General features: G+C 37.7%; 1 protein-coding gene across 42 annotated transcripts in view; it reads right to left on the reverse strand.

The window, feature by feature from the left end:
• The window catches only part of LOC141748935 (guanine nucleotide exchange factor DBS-like), a 243678-nt gene that overhangs the window by 43676 nt on the left and 173842 nt on the right, over positions 1-26160 (reverse strand). The gene's annotated exons all lie outside the window — the stretch shown is intronic.

Below are 26160 nucleotides of genomic sequence, written 5' to 3' on the forward strand. Positions count from 1 at the left end.
TAGCTTCAGCTTTTCTGTTAACTAAGAAGAGTCTGGAAGCATCATGTAAAAATAAATTAAGTAGTTCAAAAACTCAAAGGTGAATCAAGTGAGCCCAAAATGCAATATCCTTTCAAAATTTCATTTTAGCCTACAATCCTGTGATCTTCATTTTAGACTCCATTTTGAAGGACTGGCCTTTAAGATTAAATTAAGGCTATGATGTTTACCCTGATGGTGGGAGAGAGACACGGATATTGTATAGGAGATAGCTTACCTGAGAAACACACGTGCATAGCTTCCAAGCTAAAGTCAGAATTACATTTCACTTTCGCAGAGTTCACAAGAAACATAGGCCTTACTTCTAAACTTGACATAGAGTCATCCTGCCGTCAATATGACATGCCACTGCTTTTAAGCTGCAGTTATAATACATGATGGATGTAAAATACATTGAAGTAACTGCACCGTGTCAACTTAATGTATTTTAACTGATAAACGCAGGGAAGTTTCTCTTAAAAATGTATCGAAAGAAAAATCACTCCAAAAGTCACAAGTAATAAAAATGACCCATCTCATCTGGTCGTTCTTTGCCAATACTACACACAGCTACAGAGCATTGCTGTGTATAGCTCATTTTTCACCTGTTCTCATGTTAATATAGAGGCCCTCCTTAAAGCCACTCGTGAAAGGCGTGTTTGTAAGTCAGTCTTTGCACATTTTAAAAAAGACAAACTTCCCTAACAGAAACTTTTCAAAGTAGCTCAAACAAACATCCTTCATGTCCAGAGGAAAAGAAAACAATTTGTACATGTGAACAACAAAAAACTGGAAACTAGAGGAAACAGTAGGAAAAAGACATTATCAGCATTCTGGGGATTTGAAAACATGGCTAAAGAGGATAAAAATGCACACAAAATTGACAAGTATTAACAAATTAGATGTCCCTGCTCTTCTGAAATTGTCTTTCAACGTTCAGCTTAATACATAGCTAGATATTAAAGCTACTGAATTTCAACTAACCGGTCAACCCTTCTTATTACCATAGCAACCAACAGTCAGAACAACATTTTCCTTCTGCTTATGTAAAGACCGCATTATCTTTTTCAAATTTCACTCATCTCTGAGACAACATTGTCTTCCATCTTCATCAACCTTGTCCACACTACAAACACAGCCCCTTACACAAGGAGTTTGTCTTCCTCATTCTCATCCCACATTCTCCAGCTTTTCCAGTTCTCTTCCCTCATGATACATTTATTTTCTTTGGAGCCTCTCCAATGAAGCATGGAATTGTACAGCACTAATTCAGCAGATTTACTTAACTGATTTCTCTATAAATCAAACAGTATACTTTTTCAATACCACCAGTGAAGATGGTTTCATAAGTGGTATTTCAGAAATCTATTAGAAATTTGTTTAGAACTTATTATAATAGTTAATCTGTGCTGGTTAACAGGTTGGCCCTTCTTTCTTTACAAGGCTTTCAGAACTCAAATTAACGTCAGGATAGAACAAGAACCCCTGACACACTCTCATCTGGCCTTTTGTAACCAAAGTGAAATTTCAGCTCCATTTTCAGAAAGCAGACTAACAGGTACCAAAATTATCTTCTGTCTCCTAATGCAACTCTTCTATTTTTGCTTTCTCTCATCTGTTTGTCTGAAAGGTAAGTAGGAAGCCCGCATTACCCTTCTCTGTATTGTGCTTCAGTACAGTACCATAGGCTCTCACATCCCAGACAGCAAATGCACGTCATTTTTATGGTACACGTTAATCATTAGAAGACTTCTCACTGCAAATCATAGTTTCAAAGACACTTTTCAGGTACTAAAGCAGGACTTGTACGTGTCCTCCTAAATTTATGTGGCTTCTGTCAATGAGCTTTTGAAGAGTTGGAGCAATGCACGTAATCTTTCTTTTTTCTGATTTTCAGGACAGAAAACTATTAGTTCTGCTATATTTTAGATATTTCAGTTTAGTATTTTTAAAAGCTGGAAGATCAAGGAGGTAATAGACTCAAATGACTAACCCTTCACATGACAAAGATCACTTAAAAAAATAAATACAAGCTTTATGCCATTACACTGAAAGGCATACAGCTGTCTACCTGAGATGTCAGCATATATTTTAAGTCTCTTTTGTCTGTTACATATCAAAACAGAAAACTGAAATCTGTTTTCCTAGATCCAAGCCAGGGTATATTAACAACTTAAATGACATCCACAGGCCCAGATGATCAAAGAAATCTGAAGATTGGGTTGTAGATTATCTGTACCTCCATCTTCTCTAAACAACGTTTTCTAAACATTTTCTAAACAACCATAAACAGAAGGGAGAAAAAGACAGATCATAATTAAATCTGTTGACAAGAACAACCAAAAAGAAAGTGAGACACCCCATAAGTAATAGTCACAGTTAAGGAATATTCCAGGAAAGTTACTCAACTCCTATTAACTGGCACTTGATGGATAAAGCCTTATCATAAGAAAGAATGAAAGAACTAGCCTTCCCCCCCACCGCCCCAAAGACTGTACATAGGATGTAACAGTTTTAGCTCCAAGTAATCTCTTCGGTTTAAGGTACACGCTGGGTGTTTATTCAGTATTTATTCAGCTTTTTTGCTACCGCTAGCTGTGACTTTATTTAAAGATTAAGTAAGTACAAAAAATAAAAAGCAGAAACTGTTCAAAATCCGTTCTGAAAGATGGAGAATGACTCTAAAGTAACTTAATGGATAATTGCTCTAAAAGCAGGTTTTCTTCACTGCTTTTGGCGAGTTTAAAATTGTGTCATGTCATCCAAAATGCAGTTTGTTGATAATTGAGGTTTAACTTTAGAATTTGGACACGTTAAAAAATTTGCATCAATAGAACTGCACATATTCTTAAGGTACCACAAATGACAAAGCAGTTCTTAGGTTAATCATCAGAGCAAGGGCTGTTTCCCTTCACCATCAGGCAGAAAGCTTTGACTGATCCGCACAATAATTCTGCAAACCACCATAAAAGGTGAAAATACATTTTATGTTCTCAAACTTACTATAAGTTTCATAACTTCCTCCTGAAATCTTTATTAAAAACACCTGAACTGAAATATCATAGCGGAGAAAGAATAACAATACAGAGATCACACTAATTTAAGACAGACCTTCTTCCTACAAGAATTATGCTTAAGGGAAGCAATAAATCTTGTGTTTAAGAATACTGTATTCTGTCTTTCTACATTAGTAATTCAGCCCCATGCTATGATAAAAGTAATACTAAGAATTTTATTGCAAGTAATTTTTCAGAGCCACAGGAAGTTTTCTACATTTCCTTGCCTATCTTCATTTCCCTTTTTTAGTTTACTCATCAGTCTTTGTTCAAAGAATCCTAGATCTCCCATAAACTTGGCTGAAAAGCTGTTTCAAATACAAGACGGCATCTATTGCACACAAAGGAATGCACTGATTTTGGAACAATTAAGGGACACACTGTTACAACAGTCTATGGGAAGAGCGACATTAACAACTTTGAATTTTAGCGTACGCAGATATTCGGTGAAACTACGCAGGCAGTGAAGCTTTCAGAACTGCAAGTCAACAAGTACAAACCTCCATCTCCAGGCAGCTTGAAGTTGTCAAGCCTAACGTCAGTTTTATAATAAGATCAATGTTTAACCTCCTCTCCTTACTACTAAAGGAAACTGAGAGAAGGGTTGCAGACTTTTGACGCTTGGGAGCCCAGCCACAAACCTCCTGTCTGGCTGAAAGTTGAGGAAAATGCAGACACTGGCAAGGAACTGATCATGAAAGTCTCTGCATTTCTTTTCCAGAGGTTCCAACAGACCTAGTGAGCTGAGGAATTAATTTGTAACACTTCTGACTGCCCTTTGCAAAGAGACAGGTGATTCAATTCCATGTTATGAAGGGATATGATTTTCACTGGCACTTAATGGAGTGGAGAAAACACTATGTACTAATTAAAGAAACCCTTGAGCATTGGCAAGTATGAAGTTAGTCAAATTCCTCTTCTCTTCCCATTAGGACCACCTGGTCATATAAGCCTGTGCTCCAGATGGGTGCTTAGACCCTCCACCATTCACAATACAGAAGGACCAATGCCAAGTTCCACAGCAAATGCCATTCCTTCAGGAATTATGCCAAATCCTGACCCGGGCAACATTTTGTACCCTTGTTAGATGAGCTTTGGCTTCACCTTCAGCAATAAAATGAGAGTTGCCTATTAACTTTGCATCCTTAGTCACAAAATATTCAAAATTAACTTCCAAATGAAGAGACCAGACCTACAACAGGTTTTTCTTGAGCTACATGCTTTAAATTCACACATATAAGACTTTGATGTGAATAAGGGTTCACTACCGCTACTGCAACCTTTCAGAAAAAAAGGCTTTTCAGTCAGGGAAATTCTAATGAGAAAATAGAAATTACTTACCAATGAGAAATTAGTATTTATAAATATACAGGACGTACAACATTAACACACACGTGCTGAAACGAATGCTCACATTTAACTTTACCCCCGTCGGCCAAAGCTGCAGCACACCAGTTAAAAGCCGTGCTTCAGTGTGCCAGCAGCAGCAGTATCCCGAATGTTTGAGCAGGGCTGGAGTGGAGTCCTGAGTTTTGCGTGGGGACTCTACTGGAGTCAACTGCGCTGTCAACCATTTCTCAGCAGTCTCTGTGGCACAGACAGAAGGTTAGAATGCACCTGAAGTGGTGTGAGCTATTGAGAAACCTTTAATTCACACCCTAAGGACACGGATTTAGTATTTGATGAGGAATTCCCTAAGTTCAGGTGACCTTTCAGGTTTGAAATGCATTCTTTCTACTCCATCAGCATTTGACAATGGGCATTTAATCTTACTAATCAAAGAAGGATTACACCAAGAGACCTGAAGCACTAATGAAAGCTTTTGATGTGCTTCACACATTTGGACAGATGTGACTCACATTGACAGGCATATAAAAAGATTTGATGCTTAAATACGCTCTTCCTTTTAGAACAGTTTGTATTTGTCAGTTGTTCAGTGTAATGAGATTTATTTTCACTAGGGTATATCTGGTGGGGGAAAAAAAAAACAAAACCAAAACCAAAACAACAACAACCAACAAGTCAAAAGAAATGTGGATTCTAATCTAGTGAGTTTTCACATTGTGTGCCAGTAAAAGAATATTATTTGGGGGGGGGGGGGCGGGTGGTGAAGAGTAAGAAGCAAAACTGTAGTTCACCTCTATTTACAATATGACTTAACGTTAAAATCACAGTTTCGGAATACAGTTTCTGAAATAATGAACTGTGGTAGATTACTAAAATCCCCAGATGAACTTTTCAGACAGTGGTCCTCCTATCATATTTTATGTGATAAGTGAAAAAGAAAAATATTGATTGGAGAAACACTACTCTGACTAAGGCCATTCGCAAGAACAAAATCAGAACCTGTACAAGAAAAATGTGTGTTGCTGCTAGCCTCTAAGTCCCTATGCTTAAAAGAATTAACAATACACAGGAAATCTTATTTCCTAGACAAATTTTCACCATGGTCACTGATTACAGTTAACTTCCTCTTTCACTGTTGATTCTCATTAACATTCTGAATGAGGAAATACCAGTTTTGCTCAGATAAACTTCAGACAGCTTGCCATTAGACGTTTGCCACACACAACCTTTATTGCACCTGCATGAATCTAGTTCAGGGAAACAAAACCAACAAAACAAAACAAAAACAACTTTGTATGGCTTTTTGGCTAAAAACACTACCTCTGAAGGAAAAAACTTTGCTAAGATACCTCTTCTTGACAACATGCTATCGCAAAAATCATTCTTTGAAAATACTACCCTACTTAAAATATACTCATAATTTTTAGTTTAAAAAAAAAAAAGCTGTTCAGCTGAACTTATTACTAGTTACAATTATGTTGGAGACATGTCAAAAAATAACTAATGAAAATGCAGGACAGAATATAAACTCCAGAGCTCAGCCTGAACTGAAGGATAATTTGAAAGACTCAGATGTATAGCATTACGCTATATGCAAAAAGAGGTGTTTTAAAGTTTTGACCACCCCTTTCCTCTGCCTTTTTTTTTTTTTTCTTCTTCTTTTAATAAAAAGCCCCTTCATTTTCAAATATGCTATATGAGAAAGGGGTGTGGAAACTTTGTTTCAGCTAGGAAAAAAAAAGACAAAACCATTAAGGATGACATACACTTGCAAGACTTACAGGTAATGGAACAGGGGATAAGGTGAAGATTATTTCAGGCAAAGATGGGACTTCGTTTTGGCTGTCTTTCAGTTCAGCAGTATTGGTACACTACATACTGACCAGCAACACCTCTACTTTTTCCTCTTGAAAGGTCAGAAAATAAATGTTATTGTAAATTGTGATAAAATATTACGTCTGATAGACTGCCACTACACATTAGATCCTTTTTGCATCTATTAGAGAAAAAGATTAAATATTAACAATTCTGTTATAGTGTCTCAAACTCTTACTTACACTTGACCAACACTAGATTTATGTTTTTCTGCTTTTTCTCTTTCTGCCCTACTAAATTATCTTACATGCTCCTTGGTACACCTTTTTCCGCCCCCCCCCTTTCTTCGTCTGTGGAGAATAGATTCACGATGCTTTACTATGTAGCATCGCTTTTACATAACTGAGTATTTTATTAAACTCACATGTCTACAATATGTTTTGAACTGATCTCTAAGAAAACAAAACAAATAATATTTCAACAGATCGAATTTTTATTTTTTTTAATAAACAAGCATTACGTATTTTCCTAACTGCAACTACATGAGTTCATAGGAGAAATGGAAAAACTTTTTGTCGTATCATTAATGTCTCCTGCTGTTTAACTTGTTACTTAAAATCTGAAAGACATCTCACATAAAACTATAGTCATGCCACTGCCCTGTTTAATAGTTCCAGAAATTGCCCCACTGCTTATTTTCCATGTTCAATTTAAAAGTTCAGAAATAGCTTACAAACCACAGCTGGATCCTCAAAAACATTTAACCTTTCAGTTTTCCTTTTCTTCCCTAATTTGATGAAGAGCTTCAAGTTCACTAATACAGGAAGACACATCTTAGAACTACACATTGAGCTACCAAGGATTCTGCATTTCTTCATTTGATCCCACAGAATTAAAACAGCAAGGTGGTATGCTTATTAAATTTTTATGGAGATTGATTTCTGCAGAGACTTCAAAGACTTTTCCCCCCCTTACAGAGATATAATTATACAAAACCCCAACTTTTTCTTTGCTGAGAAAGCCAAGCTTTCCACATAGGAAGTTTTGCTACTTTTCTGGGTAAGGATAACTACGTTCTAAAATTTTAAGTATTTATCCTCAAAATATAATTATTTTGTTAAACAGTGAAGCATACTGTCACACCCTTTTGATCATAACATGTCAGAAAGACTTCTGGCGGAATGACCCATAGTATCCCTATAGCCAAATTTCTGAGATACTGTCTGGATAAGCGGACTGTGATGTGGGTGGAATATTGTCTAGACTGGCAGAATCAAAGGGTTGTAATCAACAGTACAAAGTCCAACGGGCAACCAAGTGCTAGTGCCATCCTTCAGGGATCAACACCCAGGCTGAAACTGTTAACAGCTTTGCTAACAAACCTAGACAATAGGATAGAGCCCATGCTCAAATTCATGGCGGTGGCCAAAACACTGGAGGGCAGAGCTGTTATTCAGAGTAAAGTCGACAGGCTGGAGAAACAGGCTGTCAAGAACCTCATGAAGTTCAAAAAAAGGCAGAAGCAGCCCCCACACAGCAGTACAGCCTAGGCCTGAGCTGGATAAAGAAGAGCTTTAAAGAGACTTGATGGTCCTGGTAGACAAGTTGAACATAAGTCATCAATGCCTTGCAGTGAAGACGACCACATCCATACCAGGCTGTATTAGCAGAAGTGTGGCTACCAAGTGGAAAGAAGTGATTATTCTCCCTGCTCAGCACCCAGGAGACCACATCTGGAGTACTGTGGCCAGTTTGGGATCCCCCAGTTTGAGACAGACACTGCCATACTGCAGGGTGTTCAGCAGAGGCCACAAAGACAATCAGGGCGCTGGAACACGTGAACAAAGAAGAGAAAACAAACTCTGAAACAAAAAGAAAACAATCTTAAGCAGACATAACGCTGAGTTAAACCTGCATCTTGTCGCTAAGCTGGTTCCTACTAGAATAGCTATACATGAAGGAGTCACTCAAGGAAAATACAGAGTACACGGTGACCATACTTAGTTACATTAGTACCAAAAATGCATGTACGACACCGGTCTTTCAACAAGCAAAAACTATAGTGATTTCCTACGTATAAGCATACACATATTTACTTCTTCCTTGTGTACCATCAACAAGTGCCAGGGAGCGGCAGAAATTGTACTCAACCAGAAAATGTTGCTAAAATGTTAAGCTATTAAAAGGAAAAATAATTAAAAGAAACACTTTAACTGTGCATCTAAAAGTGCAATTACAGCTGTAGAATCATGAAAACTGCGTGGTAAAGCTATTAAGTACTAACTTAGCACAAACACTAGAGCAGCTCAATTAATTCATTTTAATTACTGCAAACCAGTACAAAATTTATCAATTTACAGCATATTAACGGTTTAAAGCACAGCTAAACATTGATGCCCAAAAAACCACAAGAAACAAGTGACAAAATTCTACACTGAACAAACTAGCAAATACTAAATGCAGTAAGGTTTCAATATTCACAAAACTGAATCAGGTAAAGCTGATGAGATAAAACTGAAAAAGGTGACTTTCTTAAAGGAAGGGGGTTGCCTTTTTTTTTTTTTTTAATATCCTTCTATTATATAAAAATACAGAAGACTAATTTGGGCATAATTTTAAAGAACGAATCACCAACTGCTAAAAAACTTTGAGTTGTCATTTTAATTTAAGATTGTTGAACAGTTATTATTGATTTTGTGGGGTGGAAATCCTTTGAAGAGGCTGTACAGAAACAATCAATATATTTTGACAGCTATTCCCATAGCATCACTGTCCAGGAAGACCTACTGTTCCTCCTTCCTCCCCCAAGCTGTTTAGGACAGCTATATTTTCAGTCTGACATATGATGGACTTTGTTTTTAATTCCCCAAAGTCTGCAATGGACAGGAAAGTATTGATCTTATGTTATTTCAAGGTTTTCTTTATGCAAATATAACTTAGTCTTTCTTTTGGACGGAAGAAAAAAATAAATTAAAAAAAATCGGTATACAAATTTGCATCCCAGCTGCAACTTGCCTATATTCTATAAAAAAAAAATAATCTACTTCAGCAAACTCAATTGTTTGGTGAAATTCAGGGCTTTGATTTAAAATAGTAAAAAAAAAAGAAAACCCCTAAGTAAAATGCTTACTGAAGCTGTCCTTGAAGGTGGATAATGTCACACACGGTAAGAACATCATGCTACCTACAAAACTTCTAATATTCTCTTCACCAGTGGAAATCTAAGAAACAGACTTTTAGGTCACCGACCCACCTGAAAGTAAAAACTGTCAGATTCTGAAACATTTTCTACAGCAAATACTCAATTTTGAGCTCAAACTAAGGCAGAGTGTTATTAGACAAACCCCTTAAAACATGTCTAGGAAGGTGCAAGAAAAAGCTGGAAGGCAAAGTCACTTACAGTTGTATTTGTAGAAGCGCAAACCAACCCCCATCCATGTCACCCTGCCACACTTGTTAAAAATCATGTATTTCCTCAGAATTGCACAGAGCTTTAAGTCAGTAGTTGGACTGGCTGCAGCATGAGCTGATTTGGTCTGACTTAAAGTATTCTTTGTAAGGTCAAAACTACCTATAATCTTTTTATGTTTATTAGCACAGCAAAGCTCAAACAGGAAGTCCAAGGACAGAACAACTACATTGTGCTTAACGACGCGTGTGCATTCAATATCGTTAATTCCTTCATGCTGTTTGTTATCATTATTTACAGGGATATGTGACTTAAGGAGGGTGTGTCTGTCCTATATATATTTTCAAATTAGTACAAATCCATAACCAAAATCACTAGCCATTTTCAGTGCTACCAACTACTGCCTGGTAATTCTAAAACAAAATGATGTTTGGTGCCACAGCACCTAGGTGCCTAGCAAGAACTGAAATCATTACTGATAACACACTGGCATTAATATAATGGTGTTTTGGGTTTTTGGGGGTTTTTTTGGGTTTTTTTTATGAGAAACCACAGGTGATGGTGACAAAGAAATAATAGAGCGAGAAAGATAAGTAGTAAGACTTCCAATTCTAAACCACTTTATTGTATGCAACCCAGTTTAACAATCTAAGTTTTCTTCAAGTAAATTTGACCCACTGCAGAAATATACATGCAAGAGATGACATATACCAAGAACATTTGTGCTTTATTTAAAGCATCACTTTGTCTCCTGAAACACTGCATCAGTGCAAGGACGGACTGGAGAGTTAAGCATCAGTTCTATGCATGCAAAACCTAAGATTGTAAGTATTAGACTTAGATCAGGATGTTTAAAGATAAAAAGAGTAACTTCTCAGTTATTAATAAACAGCCATCTTTACAATAATTCAAAAGATAGATACTGTATCTCTAAATGTGGAAACAAAAATAAAGAATATGCACACGCAATATAAAGGGAGAGGAAAGGAAAAATAAAAAAAAAAGGATTCCATCTATTTTCCATGTAGATGGAAAGTAGAGGCTGCTTTACAAGTTCCAGCCTGTAGAAGTGAGAGCGATAAAATGTTTCACTATCAGTTCGCCAATGGGGCGAATTTTACATGTTCATTAATAAGATTTGATTATGGCTGATCTACTTTCCACATCTTCTCCCACTCTTCAGAACATTTGTGCATAAAATTCTGCTGGCTGGACTGGAATGCTGATGAAAACCTATATTTTCTTTTTTTTTTTTCCTCTCTCTCTCTTTTTTTTTTTTTTTAATACTATCACTAACCTATTTTTCACTTTTGCTAAGGTAGGCAACCCAGAAGGGGTTTTTTAATGCAAATTCTACAATGTCACACCCCTGGTCTTTGAAAATCTGAATTCTCAGTACTAAATATTCATAAACCATTTATAATCTAAAAATCATTCTTCAATATCATTCTACTAATCATTTAAAACTAATACATTTGAGGTAACTGCAATATGCCATTATGTATTTTCAAGAAAAAATTGCGTTCACTGAATACATTATCCACTGTGAAGTATTTATTCAGAATGACTCAGTAAGTTCCACCTACCATATGCAAAAAGCTGATTCTGTCTGGCCAGTGGGAACTATTTTATCAACAGTATTTCCAGAACGCCTTAACCATGTCCGCTATTTTTTTGTTTCTCTTCCCAGTAATCTTTGCTACTTGCAGCATTTGGCCTATCTCCTCACATGAACTATCTCCTTTTTTTAATCCCTTAGCTGCTGTTCTGAGATTTATTTTGATTCTCTCAAACCTTCTACATCGAGGTCAAAAGAAGAATCAAAGGTCTGACACACAGGATTTTGTTACCAAATTACCTTGCTGAAGGCAAGCAACGCGCTCTTGTCAACCTTGTTATTCCCTTGAAGCATGTCCACCAACTTTTTTTCCTTAATTACTTGCTGATTGGCAGAGTCATAAAGTGCTCCAGTAATTGCACAGCTTCTTCACAGCTTTTTTATACAATGTTAATCCTCAAAGTCATACTAGCCGCAACATTTGTTATTAAAAATTCCACAAATATATTACCTCGTAATTTTTACAACCGTGAATATTTTGAAAATGGCAGCAATCGTTCAGATGGTTTTGCATGAATTTAATTTTTCCAATAACAACAATACCAATACATTAAAAGAAAACTAACAAAAAGTCTTCATCAAGAACAAACGTATAATAAGCCAACCAGACAAAAAGGTATTTTTGTAAAGAAGACGCTGGGATAAAGAAGAATCTCTCACAGACATTTCACAATGTCAGTGGAACCATGTTTGGGAGCACACGGCAGCAGTAAACTTTCTTCCACTGCATTTCATTTCAGAGTTTACCCACGCTAGTTCACAAGATGCATACCGACTTAGTTATACCTATATCCCTGGCATTTAAACTGTTGCGATATCCAGGGGGGGGAAAAAAAAAATAGGAAGAGAAGTGGCTACTACTGGCAGACTTTTTCCAGCACCCCTGCCACGCTCTACTTCAAGTACACAAAGCTATCGGGGTGGCTGGCTCTCCTTCCTGAAGCAGCACGGGTCTAACAGCTGGAGGTGGAGAAAGCCTGCAGATTTCAGGAGATGTTAGGATGCTACCTGGTGGAGGAAAACACAACTGGAAGCTATTGTCAGAGTGGTCTGACAAACAGCCATAGATTTATGAATAGATTAAACGATTCACAATACTCACTTCACCGTCCACTTGAAGTCACGTGTCAATTGTTACATGGGAAGAAAAAATAAAATAACATTACCTCAAAGTACTATTGCTCCCCACCATCAGTATTCCTTCTATAAAAGGCTTCCTAAGGAAATCAACAATATTCTACTCACGTTTCTTAAAGAGAACTCATTGTCTCAGCACAAAATTTTATTACATGCTGTAGTAGCAATGAATTTGCACTATGTGGTTCTTGGTTTTAACTTCTACTTACTGTTGCAGAGCCAGAGAAATTTCAAGAGTTTCTAGTAAAACATTATTTTGGGTAGCCTTGATAGTGTTCAGCACTAACAGTTTCAGAAGACCCTCTGGGATATCAGTAAGTGTTTCATAAATTCAGCAGCTGAGTTTTCACACCAGGCTGCAATTTTTTTCATGTAACCTAAAAAAAAGCTACACCTGCACAAGATCATCAGTTTCTAGTTTCCACTGAGCTACCAGATGAAAAAATACTCGTTCCACAGCATGTAGTAATGACACATTGTCCTCACTGCAGTCTCGTCTGGAGGAGCAGAATGACAATTGGAATACCTCAAACTCCTAAGAGCCCTTTGCAGCAAGTGTTTCCAGTTAAGGAAGGACAGCAGGACAAAATCTATATCCACAACCAACCTCTGAGCTTGAACACAGAATGAGAGCAAAGTCTAAACATGAAATAAGATTTAGTTCTTAATTTCAGACATTTAAAAAGGAGGAATACCGGTTTGAAAACCTGGTATCAACTACTTCTCATAGGGATGCAAATTGGCTTTTAATTTGCTAAGACAAAGCCAGAATTGCTTCAGGACACATTATACGTAACTGGCTGTGAATGGAATTTCCGTCCCCACATCCCTACTTTTACATAATGTTATACTGCACAAGTGATTACTTTCATCTACCTACCATACAATGCATTTACGAAGTGTGACACCAAATCTGGCCCAGATAAAGGAATCTGGACCAAATCTCATATTGGTGCAACTACTGCTCTTAGTCAGCAAAGAATTTGGACATTATAATATTTTCACTAAAAGGTTTTACTTGCCAGTGTCTGAACTCAGGAAGACCTCCATAAGTGGAGAATGATTTAATAGCTTTAGCAGCAATTTCTTTTACGGGCATGAGAAAATTAATCAACTTTGATACAACACGCTCTTGTCATTTATGTTAATTCTAAGCTAATCCAGCAAAAACATCATTTTATTTGCTTAAGTAGAATGATTACTGACCCTGTTACAGACACTACAAAATTTTAGTTAAGGAGACTGCGATGTCTTCAGAAGTCCATTATGTGTATACACTACCAGATCTTTTCCAATAAAACGTTCCACAGGGGCAGGTATTATTCACCTGGTACGATTTGGTAGCATGGGTCAGCAATATTCTAACGCTGACATATAACGTAGCCTGTTCTGAAATACTCGATAGCAACTAACACAAAAAGACATTGAAAATTTTCATAAAAAAAAACCAAACCGCAATAATAGATCCTCCTAGTGATTAGAAATTACTGTTAAACACCCGAGAGGGAAGAGAAAATAAGAATGGGTTTGTTACGCAATGAGAGCTCTCCTCTTCCAACTGAAGACATTACCACACTTCCTGCCATATATTACTTCTCACTGGGCTCTTAAAAATTCTTCTGAAGAGCAAATATTGGGTTTTATTATGTATTTTAGTTTTGGGTATTTCAGTAAGAGACCTCACGAGGTCTTACGTCAGACAAAGAAACAGTGGACATAAATAAATTTAGGCTAGAAATAAAGAAAGAGGTTTTTAACCACTGGAAGGAGAAAGCTTTGCAATATCCTTGCAACTGGAAGACAACAATCAAGCTAGTTTTAACAACTAGCACAACTGATTTATTTCCATTCAGACAGAGCTCTTATACGCACAGCTGACTAATAGCTAGGGAAAGGCAAGCTAGAAATGGAAAGAACTTTTTCAGCCAGTGTTTCCAAATTTTTCTACCCATTCATTTTGGAACAAAAGGATATGTATGCATGTGCTCCATAAACAATTCATCAATTCAAAACAAATAAACGCAGTGTGTATATTTCAAGCCTGTGATAATTTTGAAGTAATTTCTATAACTTTAATTTAAAAATATCTTCTTAGAGATATTTATGATTAAGTATCAGCTGCGGTTACTTTGTGCGAGAGTGGAAGAACACATCTGTTACTGAAAAGCAGACCTTGAGCGTACTGGCACAGTTGGAATCACAGTCAATGAGAAGCAGGAGAGAAGGCAGAAGTTCTGCTTAGGACAGTACAATAAAGTCCCTTGAGCATGGTCCCCAAAACAGAAGTTATCATTCAAAATACCCTACTTAACAGTTCTGCCCTTTGCTTGCATGTAAAGCTTCCTAGTATAAACTGCTTTACTGATATTTAAGCTTTACTGGTGATTAACAGATGTATGCTTTTTTTCTTAAACTTGGCCTAATGCTAACTTGAAATAATCTAGTGCACATCAGCCACATGACTCTTCCAGTCATCACACGTTTACTAATTATGGATGGCCTTGCAAACTCTTAGAGTTCATCTCCCACCGGCTGTGAAGTTTGTATGACATGATGCAGTAATTTCACCCAGGATATACAGAGGCTCTATCACAGATGAGAAAAGTTCCACACCTGCTTGTCTTCAAATCCTAATTGCAGTCAGATATCTTCACCGTATCCTTAAATTCAACTATTAGCTTGCATATTCTACATTTCTAATTTTGCTTCTCCAATAATCTCAGAAGAAAGGTTAAAAAAAAACCAAAAACTATTTTGCACAAAGCTTGCAACCATGTTGCTGGTGTAACTTGGGTAATGATTATCGCAGTCAGTAGATAAACAACACACAGAATTTTCATGTCAAAAAAACAACTTTAAAAAAGTTGTTCTAAAACAAGTACTCTATCTTCTCCCTTCCACAAATCAAACTTGATGGCCAGAACCAAATACGTAACATCCTTCAGCACAAGATCCTTAGCTAAAAAGAGCCTAGTGACACCCAAAGTCAATACACAAGTTGCAGGTCACAAGCCCCAAATTCTAATATAATAGCAGATACTAAGATGTTTCACAGAACATTTTCTTCTCTCTCAGTACGAACAAAAGGTTGATTTCAGAGTTTACACTGACATTCAGGCATGCAGCCTAAGGGGGAAATCAAAAAATTACTCTCTATATTTTTGTTTAGAAAAACCTTTTGTTTAAAAATTTAAGGGTTCGACAGTCACCCTATACAACAGGGTCAGAGATCACCACACCAGGCACTGGGCAGCCCAGCACATGCAAACAGTCTGGGTCTAAGGTTGCACACAATGTCATTCTGGCCACAGAAGTAACTGTCTCGGTCTCGATGTCTTACCTGAACAGCTACAGCAACGTCTTTACGAGTTTCACAGGCAGGTCAGCCACGCTGAATCACAGCATCTTGAGACATGTCCACGTAACCATGTTAAGAGGCTGCTTAGCCTCTTCTGTAGATGGAAGGCTTTGTTCAAAGCTTTGTAAGGTTTTACTTTACCCAAGAATACTACTTTCTACACCGTTAATACAGCAAAGCTTCCACACAGCATCAATAAAATGTTTCTCAAGAAAACGATCACATCAAAACCTGGACTTGACAAGGTCTAGCTGGCAGCAGCAAACTCATTTAATATCATTTGACATGTGAATTCCTATGCATAAGATATCTTAATGAGATAAAGATCAGCTCTTGAACTCATCAAAAATAAATTATTCTAAAAGTCTAGATGTTTTGCAAGATAAGATCCCTCCTCGCCACACAAAAAAAAAAAAAAACACCAGAAAGAAGTCAAAATGTTTTACTTTCAAAATGCCAAAGCATTGATTTAAAAAAAAAGAAAAAAGACAAACCACCAAACAACTATTTTGAAACAACATTAAAGTACATAACAAGCAAAGTTTCTCAGCCAAATCAGATATTCATTCACAAAAACTTCAAAATTGCAGATTAAAAAAAAAGAACAAACATACTTAATGCAAATCAAGTACAGCATTAAAAGTCATTTGAGATCCTGTTTCTATAACAATAAAAATATTTTCTTACATAACCTTTTAATGTAATAATTGAGAAATCTAATGAAAGTTGGGTTTGAACGCATAAAAAAATTTCGGCATATGAATAAATTCCATTTCTTAAGAGTGGCAAAATAATTCAATAGGCTCAGACCCTCAAAGTTCTTCAGAAAAGACGCCTACTTCATGAAATACAAATTGAGCACAAAGTACTTCTTTCCATTCACCCACAGTTCCTATTTGGGATGTATCACACAGTATTTGATTATGAAACTCTTGTTGGTACATTCTGAAGGTGAGAGAGACTATTATGGCACAAGAGCTGCTTCTGCAATGAATCTCAATGAACTGGACAATGCCAAGCACATTGTTTTCATACTGTGCAAATACTGTTTCCATTATTATAAAATTAGAAACATAATTGGATATATAAAGTGTATTAACACTTTTAAACGTCATATGACTTACCCTGACATTACCAAACCGCAATATATTGCAGTCCTCAAGCTGATTCAAACAATGGTTTGAATCAACAGTCAGCAAAAAGCAGTTCATCACTCCTCATTTTAAGACATATTCCTGAATTTAAGTCAACAGTTACTTTATTCAGCTTATGTATTTACTTCAAGTAACTTTATTTTTTAATTTCTTGGTGCTCTCTGCCTCTTTTCCACGTAAATCAATTAGATACACTATAGATCTATTTTAAAAAATAAACAAGAATTCGGTTATAATTGGTCTTCTCTTTTCTAGCTTAGTATTGCTATAGAGGGTCATCCGTGCAACTGACAGCTCTCAAATTAGCGCTACAGAAGGATTACAAAGTACAAACAGCACTGCTTCCTTTTCCTGCACGGTTATGATATTGAAAGTGTGGCAGCTTTAGGAATACTTTACAAATACTAAACTACTGACCTTTTTCTCACCTAGCAAAAAGTATAAATTAGCTATTCATTTCTGTGATTAATTCTCCAAGCTACACCAGAAAGGAAAGGGGAAAAAAAAATATGTCACCTAAATTACAATACAGTTTTGTAATTTTAATCCCACCGAACTGACTCACTAGAGGGCATGATTTAGCCAGAAATTTGCTCTAGTCGGCAGGGCAAGGGGTGGGGGATGGAGCGATACAAAAAGCTCTTCTCTTATAACCCAACAGAAATGGCTAGAAGAATGTTAAAAATCTTTTTTTTTTTTTTTTGTCAGAATTGTCTTTTTCACCATGCCTAAAACAAGATTACCAAGATGATTTTTAGAGAGATGTCTGTGTCTCTTTTCAATACCCTGAACTGGAAGAAGCTGGATGAGGAAAGATACTCACTATACCAAGGTTTAGTGAAGGTGTGGCAAAGGATCATAGAACAGAAGGGACCTTAAAGCCCATCCAGTGCCACCCCCTGCCCTGGGCAGGGACACCTCCCACCAGACCAGGTTGCTCCAAGCCCCGTCCAGCCTGGCCTTGAACCCCTCCAGGGATGGGGCAGCCACAGCTTCTCTGGGCAACCTGGGCCAGGGGCTCACCACCCTCACAGCAAAGAATTTCTTCCTCAGATCTCATCTAAATCTCCCCTCTTCCATTTTGAAACCGTTACCCCTTGTCCTACCATGACACACCCTGATAAAGAGTACCTCCCCATCCTTCCTGTAGGAAGGGTACTGGAAGGGGCTCTGAGGTCTCCCTGGAGCCTTCTCTTCTCCAGGCTGAACCCCCCCAACTCTCTCAGCCTGTCCTCACAGCTCCAGCCCTTGGATCATCTTCGTGGCCGCACTCTATCCCCGCTCCAAGAGGTCCATGTCCTTCCTGTGCTGAGGACTCCAGAGCTGGACACAGTACTCCCGGTGGGGTCTCACCAGAGCAGAGCAGAGGGGCAGAATCACCTCCCTCAACCTGCTGGCCAAGAAACATCTCCCTAAAAGCCAAGGTACACACAAGTTTTATGGGGAAAAAGACAGACTTGTAAGGAAGAATTTCTTGGAAAAGCCATGATAAATTATCTTGGTTTTGCATTGCATTTGCAAGCTACAGTGTCTAGTTTTCACAATGACACTTTATAGCTGGCAGCCTGAAGGGTAGTACTCACTTTTCAAACAAAGTATCCCCAAAGGTGTCTAAAATTAGAAGTTAAGTAAATTTTGATACCTTATTTCTTGACTTCGTCCTGCATGAACCTCTATGTGGAGTTGGAAATGGTAACGGCTACAACTTGGAGGAAAGCAGCACCTTCCCTGAAGCCAAATATCACAGCAGTGCTGCATTACAAAAAAAACCAAAACAAACCAAACACCATCCCCCCCCCCCAAACAATACTACCTGCAATTCCCTCTCCGTATTTAGCTCTGTTCAAGTTGACTTGTAATACAGAGTAAGACACCCAACCCGGTGTTTTGATGGCTCATCACTGAAAAATACTACGATTTACTACAGTGTACTGTAGCAATATGTGCAATATTTCCTCTGAGGTACTGCTGCAAATTCTGTGATGGGTTGATCAACAGGAGAGACTGAATTGCTCCACAGAATTTAGCCTGTCGTCATTCTACTGCAGCTGTCTATTCAGTACAAACTGGTATCATTATTTTAAAAGCGTTTCTGCTTTTCAGTAGGCAGGTATTAACAACAGTGAAGAAAAATAATACAGTTGGTCTGAATCATATTTGGAAATGCTCAATGTTAAGGATGTTACCAGGCAGGTAGATCATATTTTCTCTATAAAGTAGTTTAACCTCCGATTTAACAGCTTTAAGGCATTTGTGCTCCCTAATCAGCCACTGTATCTCTTGGTCTTCTTCCTGCAGTTGCTGAAATCATTAGTCAGGGAATTGGTGAGGAAGCCATAGAAAACTTACACTAGCAGCTGGGAATAAAAGTCTTTAATGGTAATAACTCACACTAAAAATGACAATTTATGGCTTTTTACAGCATGTAATATAATTTATGGGATGTTACACATTGATGTGTATGCCTAATGAGTGTTGTAGAAAGCCATAAATCATCAGCGTTTCCAACTTGCCATTAAGACCTCATTTATGACACTATTCCAGAGGTATATCCTCATGATAACCACACCCCTGCCTTGCTTTATTTAAAGACAGGTAAAAGATAGAAAAGGTAGATATAACAGCGGTCGGATGTAGTATTAAAACCAAAACCACATTCCAACTAATACAGTGGAATAAAAAAAAAGATGAGTCTTTGCTGAGAAATGCACTGACTTCCCTGATCTTATTTATTTTATTAACAACTAGGGGAATACACAAAGAAACATTTTACCACATTCATCACCTGAAATGCAACATCTCATTTAAAGAGGTAATATAAAAGGGAAAAAAAGACAGGAAGACTGTCTCCAGAGCAACACAGTTCTCTTCACTGGTGACTATTGCCATACTGAATCTAGTATTACAGGTTTGTATAAGTGTAGTATTCATAAAAATCATAATCCAAAGCCAAAAAATCCAAATAGTTCAGTAGGCAGCCTTAAATAAGTGCATGTTACCCTAAAAAAAAAAAAAAAAAAAAAAAAAAAAAAAAAAAAGAAGTCTTAACACTGAGAAGAGAAACAAAAAATATAGAGCACTCTGATGGAAAAAAAATTAAGCATTAAAAAAAAAAAAAAACAGAAAACCAAAATGGCAAAACAAACAAACAAAACTACAAAAACTCCCACAAAAACACATGAAAGAAAAAAAATCAGGACAAGTACAGTATGTCTGAATATTGCTTTTGGAATTTTTTTTTTTTTGATTTAGGCATTAGTTTCTAAGTCTCTGGAATGCATTAGTATAACTCAGATGAAAATCAAGTGAAATTTCTAACAGTTTCAGATGAAATTATCCCAGATGACATGTGTCAAGAGATGCCTGGAATTTTATTAAGGAATGTTCTTAAAAAAAAATTTCTCAGGGCCAGGATAGAACTTTTGCTCAAACTGCAAGCAAATGACATACACTCAGAACTGTTAACAGACTCAAAGGGGTGGGAGAAAGTCCAACTCCTTGTTCATGGCTAGCAGAATTATCTCCAAAAAGAGGGTATTTTCTAGCAGAACAGACTGGAACTTTAACTCCTACATATAGATGTCATATATACCAATTGGGAACACCAGCGTTTTCCTGCTCTGTAAGAGGCAGTCTTATCTTAAGAGGGTAACCTAGCTACAGAGCTAGCAAATCTAAGCAGTGCTACGGGTTGTTTTATCAATGAAGAAACTAAAGTGCTTCCATTGCTTTCTGTTGCTCAAACAAAAGAGTTCCCCTCTCCTCAAATTTGTAAATTGTAATGCTTCAAAATATAAGCTGTCAGATACGTAAGTGGGCACGCACTGAAACCCCAGGTGTTATGGTTTGCAGATCTTTAAACAAAGCCTGCTCATTTTGCAGCAGAGACCTTGCAACTCTAACCTGAAAGTCAAAAATTCTGCAGATTTGCTACAGAACTTGTCTTTACGTTCACTTCTTACAAAACTAAGTGTGTTACAGCATAGTTAAGGTGTGCTTCAGACGAACCATGGAAAATGCTCAGCTACATAACTCAAAATAACTTCAAGACCGCTGAAGTTCATAACCAGACAGCATGAATCAATTCAACCAGGTCTGAAGTTGAAACGACTCCTAGCTCTGCCATGATTACGGTGGATCAGCAAGCTGTTCAAGGTGAGAAATTTTATGATACTTCATGGTTCAGATTAACTTTTACTGCTTCCTTGGGTTTTACCAAATCTACAAATTTATCAGGAAAGAAATTCCTTCATGAAGTCTGACCATATCTTTATATAAACAGCTTGGACCTCAAGCAACGAATTCTGAAGTTTAACTTCTGTTAAGCTTCCTCAGCGCACACCTTTACTTAGTAGGCAGTATGCTAACAGCAAGGCCACTTTGAAGGCCAGATGACCAAAATGGGAAAGGGTGGTCAGCCTTTTGTATCGTAGTAGCAGGCATCAGGCATCGTGTATCGGTCTAACTGGATGACAAAGCAAAGATATTTATAAGCTTTTTTTTTTTTATGCTGCCCGTTTCTTCAGGAAAGTTTACAGCAGCCAGGCAGCAACTCTCTGAAAGCCCTTCTTGAAAACTATTACCCAAGCCCTTAAATGGCACTGATATATTTTGCCAAAGACCAAGCTCCAGCTCTTTCATACAACATACAGCTGAGACTATTGCCATAGACTATTGCAAAATTAAGGTACTTGAAAAATAGCAAGAAACCTGTAGCTGATTGTCAGGAAATGTCAATGCCTGAGCTAATATGACCAAGACTGGGTTATACATAAACTCTTGTACTGAGATTTTGTTGGCTTTTTTTTTTTTTTTAAACAGTTCTTATGGATCATACATACCAAAACACATTTATCTATAAATAAACTCAAGTGCTATGGAAATTGTTGAGATTATGCTAACCATAAAACAAATACAGCTGTTTAATATTTCAGCCTTAAATATTTAATTAAGCATAGCAACAGCTCCATAAAAGCAGGAGTATTACTCAACAGTATTCGTTTTATTCGTGGCAGTCTTGAGAAACAGAGTCTACGGACTCCCTACAGGGAAGTCATTCACCCATCTTCCCATGTACACTGAGGACAATGTTTGCAACCCTGAAAGGCAAACACCATCTATAACTCAAAACATACTCCACATTTCTTTTTGTCAAGATCTTCCCAGAAGTGGAAACTAAACAGGGTAACTTTTTTCAGCTTCCGGTTCTAGTAACTACGTCACACAAACTTCCCAGGTAGGCAAATACAGCAAAAGTCATAAAGCAATTTGCCTTGGAAGGACCATATTGAGTTCATCTAGTCCAATGCCATGATCAAAGTGGGGCCAATTTCAAAGTTATCTTAGGTTGTTCAGAGACTTAGGCAAATCTTTAGTGTCTCCAAGGATGGAGATTTATCAGCCTTTCCCAGCCTCTGTCCTAATGTTTAACTAACCCTCATTATGAAGATCTGTTTTTTTCTTACGCATAATCAGAACCTCCCTTGCCACAGAGCACCTCCCCTAGGCACGTTGTTCAACCCCTACAACAACAAAATATAATCTCCGTGCATTCAAGAAAGCTTCTGCATTGCCTGTGCCCCACGACATTGCCCCAGTGAAAAAAACAGAGCCAATGATCACGAAGTTTTTTCCAGCTGTCAAAAACAACAACAAAAAGGCTTCCTCCACTTCCTCTTCTTGACTGGATAGCCTGTAGGCAGTGTTCACCATTGCAACCCAGCTGGCCTCTCCTCTAATTGACTGCCGTATGAGCTCACACAGCCTGTTCTATAGCAAAGCTCCGTGCACTCAAGCTGCTCAGTTGTAGTAACTGCACTGCCCTTTTCCTTTATCTTCCCAAAGACCCTGTATCAATCCATGGCAGCACTCTAGGCATGCAATTTGTCTCACCAGGTGTCTCTTATTTCCAATTAGATTACAGCTCTGCAACTCTGTACGTAGCTCAGATATTCCGCTCCATCTCTCACCTGCTTAAGCGAGGCTTTTGAGTGTCTCTCCTCCCATGTAGTGCAGGACTCTGGCTCTTACCCCTGCTTGGTTTCCAAGAAGAGCCAGTTATCTCCTGTTTATTTTCTCGGATATTTGTGCAGTTTGCTCACGCCTTCCCATAGCTCCATCAGCTGGCAGCTCAGTAACTTGAACAGAGCACTAGACATGGTCCTGGGCAACCTGCTCTAGCTGAGCCTAGTGTGGTTGAGGTTGGACTACACAGTCTCCAGAGGTCCCTTGATTGTAAATGCTTTACACCAATAAATACTTCGTAAATACAAACTGTTAGAACAATCAAAGAACCTCATTTTAAAGTGCAGATGGGATAACAAAAGCCTATACCTATAAAACAACCTACATGCCCATACCATACCCCCTTGACAGCTGGAACACTATGTATGAAAAAACAATAACTGACTTCTCAATGCTGTAACAGAAATATGTGATTCTCAGAAACAGATTGAAAAGTACACTGCTAGAGCCAGATGAATTTTATTTTGTCCAAACTAAAACCCCAGATTTACATTATGCTAAGAACTCTTTGGGGTATACCCTGACTAAAAGACCAAGCAATTCAGCAGTTTCCAGATGTTTATTTTGTTGGGGAATTTTTAGTGTACCCCGTGAGGCAAATTAAACATGTTTGTGTTGAACATTAAAAAAGAAAGAGAGAGCAATGGATTAGATAGAGTCCTGGGGCCACAGGCAGTTATACAAGGAGGCTGCAAAGATGCGTCACAAGCAGATTCCTGGCATATACTTGCACCAGCACCACTCCTGTGAGCATCAGCAAGGGGCAGCTCAGCCTGGCATCGCGTCCATACCCCAGCCCAGCTCTGCTGCCCAAAGGTGGCTCCTGAGCCCTGGAATTCCAGGATGGCTACAAGGCAATATTGTGGCTGTTTCATACCTCATCACCACAGGAAACATCGCTCATTCGCTCACAAGAAGTTCCTCTGTCTCTGGCATTCCTGCTTCCAGCCAGTCTAATCCCTTCTGCAGCTGGGTCTTCTTGTCCTCCATGCCACATCATTCCTTGGTCACAAATTACCACTGATGAGCAGTTACAAATTGAATTTCCCCTTTAGTTTGTACAGGGACCCACAAAATCACAGCACACTTTTGACTGTAGCCACTGCACAGTTTTTACCCAGGTAAAAATACTCATCTTGAAATTCATCTGGCAATGTTTTCTCTTAAAAATCCAGCAATTTTCTCACATCATTATCTACAGACTATGACATAATTAAATATTAATTTAATATACTAACAAAACCTGGAAACATTAATTGCCAGTTTTTGGGGGAAAAGGTAAAAAGCGATAGGAGCTACAAGCAAAATACAGTATTCCATCTACAGCAGACTCTTAGCAGAGGAACCCTCAGAAATCTTGCATTTCTCCAGAGCACGCAATTCAAGCCCTCAAACACATCAGCCTGCTCAGCAACGATAAAGGTTTGAGCTTTTACTGTCGCCTTAAAAACAATTATCTGCCACAAAAATTCCATCCCATGTAAAGCCATAGATATTACTGATCCCACACTCTGAAAAGGCCTCTTAACTTCTCTTTACACAACTGCAGCAACTACAATACTACACAGAAAGCCAGGAGCACCATCTGCAAAGTTGCGATCCTTCCCAACATTTTCATTGCTTTCATGATTTTATTTGGTTATGTTTTCTGTCAAAGGTTCAGTCTCTGTCACTCCCAAGTACAAAAGAGCAGTTAATGCTTTCAGTAAGAGCTGCCTAACTACCTTCGAGTTAGTTGGGATGAGAAAGCAAACCCAGGAACAACCAAGCCCCAAGCAAAGAAATTTAAAATTAATATATATTAACTGTATGAGACAATCCCTGTCTGAAACAATACCACAAAAATCATAGAAAAACTTGAAATTACCAATAAACCATCTACCCAAGATGAGCTATCTAGGTCTGAAACAGAACAAGAACACAGGTCTCCCAATATGAAGTTCACAGTCGTACTAATTAGACCAAAGAAATCTAATAGTAAAATCTTGGGAGTTGCAAACAAACCTAAAAAAAGTGTCACTTATTTGCTCTTTATTCTACCTCTACCAGTAGAGGTGAGATTTCCACACACACACATATATACACACTTAGTTTCTTCCATAATCTAGATTTTAGCTGTTAAAATTAGCAGATTATATTGAATATATGTGCACTCTTTAAACCGTTAAAAACATTGACCACATTAGTGTTAAGTGCAATTTACGGCAAGGTAGCACTTCTGGCCAAAGGCCCCTTTGCTAATAAGGTAGGGAGATTTATACCATAGAAGAGCAAACTAATGAATACAATTCAGGTAGTGCTTTAACCTATTCAGTAGCACCATGCTGTAAATCCTCAAATGAGATAAATGCAGAAGACGATTAGAAAAATTAGCCCTCGGACTTGTCGGTTTCTCCAAGTTTTTGTCATGGTGTATCAGAAAGATGAACATTGGGGGAACACTTATGAACTGTATTTACATTCATTAGGAAGATTTTTGGGTACCACACCAATATCAGGATCACCGTGTAGTTTCATATTTGTATTCTATCACCTCCAAAACTAAGTACCGAGAGAACTGATCCTTCTGATGAGGCATGAGCTATACTAGACCGGATGAAAAAAAAAAGTAAACACATATTTCTGCAACAAAAGATGCACTTCCTGCAATATCCAACATCTGTAAAAATAAAAAGTGATGATCAAGGCAAGTAGCCTTTTTAAATTACTACGATACCAAAGAGAAAAAAAAAAAAAGAAAGAAGTTTAAACTCACTCACTCTCAACTCCTTTAAAACTCCCCTCCCTTAGAACTTACTAGTTCTGAAGGGGAAAAAAAATCGTTGATGAAACTTCTGCTTCTGTAAAAGTCATTAAAATTAATGGGAATATTTGATATTTATTTGCAAGAAAAAAATAAGAAGCATCTTTCTTCTGAGTAAGAAAAATCACCAGTCTCCCAGGAATGGAGTTAAGAAAAAAGCTATCGGGTACTGTAAGCTTCTGAATCAAATTCCAACTTCAAATCCTCACTGAATTTTCCCCAGCTTTTGTTGTGAGTTACCTATTAACATTGCATAATAAAAATTGTTTTTCAGGACAGTAAGATTTATCTGGTTTCTTCTGTCTAACAAAATATACTTTATGCACATGCTGCAGCACATACCTTTCAAGTATAAAACGTAAACGTCTGGCAAAGTTAACAATTGATTTTTAGTTTTCTCTGACCAGTTGACATTTCAGTT

The sequence above is a fragment of the Larus michahellis genome, chromosome 9, assembly GCF_964199755.1.
Source record: "Larus michahellis chromosome 9, bLarMic1.1, whole genome shotgun sequence".
Lineage (NCBI taxonomy): Eukaryota > Metazoa > Chordata > Aves > Charadriiformes > Laridae > Larus > Larus michahellis.